The sequence below is a fragment of the Perognathus longimembris genome, chromosome 11, assembly GCF_023159225.1.
Source record: "Perognathus longimembris pacificus isolate PPM17 chromosome 11, ASM2315922v1, whole genome shotgun sequence".
Classification (NCBI taxonomy): domain Eukaryota; kingdom Metazoa; phylum Chordata; class Mammalia; order Rodentia; family Heteromyidae; genus Perognathus; species Perognathus longimembris.
In genome coordinates, this window is record NC_063171.1 from 30,721,422 (window position 1) to 30,723,986 (window position 2,565).

Genomic DNA, 2,565 nt, shown 5'->3' on the forward strand with positions numbered 1-2,565 from the left:
GCTCCTAGTCTGCCACCCCTTAAAGTCTCCAAATTATACCACCAACCTGTTAAGCTTCAGTTGGGGAGCGTGGTGGAGGGAGGGGAGAGGTAGGGAAGAATAAGCCCTCTCTTAATTACTCATTGGATCAGGTGGGAGCAAGCCTGGCTTTCCCATTGGCTGCCGTGCATAGAGTAGACGTTTAAGAAGGGTACTCCATCCAAATTATCAGGCTTTTATCTTGTTGTACCTGAAGAGGTCTAATCGGTGTATTGAGTACCATTTTCCCGTTAATTAAAATTATTCCAGGCCCAGACTGCAACAATCAGGCAAATCATGTTTGTGTATAAACCATGGCATGTGGCACCTATAGGGAAGGAGGTCCTGGCAGAGAATTAAGAAACTTGATGGCTGTCTGATACAGAAGAAAATGTAAATCTCTCGGCTACTACCCAGCAACTTAGACGGATAGTGAGGCTTTAGAAAGAGGGCTAGCAGGTTTGGAAGGTCAAAGGCATAGAGCCAAGAAACAAGACTATTGTACCAGGGGCGGAAAGATGGTCTGTGTTCCATAGTCAAGGTGCTGAGTTCAGGAGACAAGAAAAGAGTAAAGGACCTCTTTCACCCAGAGGAATCCCCTCTGGTCATCTCTCTCCTAAGGGATCTCACACAGTCTTACACCCTACCCACCAAAAGGGCCCTATTTACCTCTAACAAACAGAAGAGAATTGACTCTTGTCCCTTCTCCTTAGAATCCATTGCCTATTTCTTATGCCTATTTCTAGCCAAAGAGGGAATCAAAAGGCAATTAATGGCATATTATTCTAAGAAAGTACCTGTACTCACCATGTAGAAACAAAACTTACACTATTATGCAGAGCAATTTTAAACTTTGGTCTACAAGGACATTCTGGTTTCACCTTCAGATAAGACTATTTTGGCCTTCCAGGATAAAGTCCCACACTTCCTTGGTGATATAACTAGAAGAAAACTTTTTGTTACACACCATATTAACGAACAGGACACTAGGGCTGAGGGAACACAGGAGCAGAGGTAGCTCTAACCCACTAACTCCGGACAGAGCATGAGGATGGCTTTTTAAAAATCTCTCATTAAAATGGAAAGTGAGAAAAGAGTAATAAAAAAAAAAAAACTAAGGTAAAGTCAGGGTAGTGAATATTCAGCATTTTAATGAGAGTTATGGATTTATTTTCATAATGTAGATGAAAAATGACATAAAAAAAGAAAAATTACTTGTCCAATAAGCAATAAATCAGAAGAAGAAATAGCAAAGGAATGACCCTCCCATCCCAGGCTAATCCCAACCTATTTAGAGAACCCCAGTGTACAAATTATGGAGCTGGAAGTTTTCTCCAGAATGCTCCTCCCTCTGGGACTTGCTTAACAGGAAACTAGCAAGTAGGGCCCTCCCAACCTTCTTTCTCTTGCTTGCTTTCCCTTTGGAACCTCCCACAAACATTCTTTTCTTCTTCTTTTTTTTTTTTTTTTCTTGAGTCAGGGTCTTGCTATGTATCCCAGGCTCTATGAAATTCTTGTTCCTCAACTTCCTAAGTGCTGAAATTACAGGTATGTGTCACCATGCCAGGCCCTAGAAGTTCTTTTCTTTGTGTGTTAGTCACACTTTCCACTACTGTACCAAATACCCAAAGATTTTAAAAAGAGAGTTTAAAGAGTAAAAGATTTATTTGGGCTCATGGTTTTAGAAGTTTCAGCCCATAGTCACTTAGTTCCACATTTCTGAAATGCGGAAGCACATAATGGCAGAAGGAACAGTGGGGGAAAGTTGCTTATCTGTGGCAGCCAGGGAGCAGAGAGAAACAGAAGAAGAGATCAGGGACAAGAGTCACCCTTCAAAATGCCCTCAGTGGCTCACTTCCTCCAAACTTTGTAAAGTGTCCATCACTTCCCAATAATGCTATCTAATTATAAACCCATCATGGGTTAATCCATTGATTAGCTCCAAGACTTCAAGAAAATACTTCATGATCCAATTATCTCTCAATAATTGAACCACTCAGCTGTGGACCAAACTTTCAACATAGGAACCTTTTAGGGAGAGGGGACACTTCATATTCAAATCCTAATGATGTTTTGTAAAAGTTTTTCTTGGAAATAGAGAAACTGTTTTTATATTTTTAAAGTAGATTTTAAAATTCTGGTTCCAAATCATTGGACATAGTAATGCCTGAGATATTTCCCAATTTCCCACTTTTATGCATATTTTTTAAAGTTTTAAAAATTTTTTTCCAACAAACCAGGCACCAGTAGCTCACATCTCTAATCCTAGCTACTCAGGAGGCTGAGATCTAAGGATCATAGCTCAAAACCAGCCCAGGCAGGAAACTTTGTGAGACTCTTACCTACAATAAACTACTAAAAAAAGACAAGAAGTGGTGCTGTGGCTCAAGTGGTGGAACATTAACCTAGAGGAAAATAAGCTCAAGGACAGTACCCAGACCCTGAGTTCAAGCCCCAGGACTAGCAAAAAAAGAAAAAAAAAAAAAAAGCCAGAAATGGCTCAAGTAGTATAGCAAATGAGCTCAAGGACAGTGCCCAGGCCCTAAG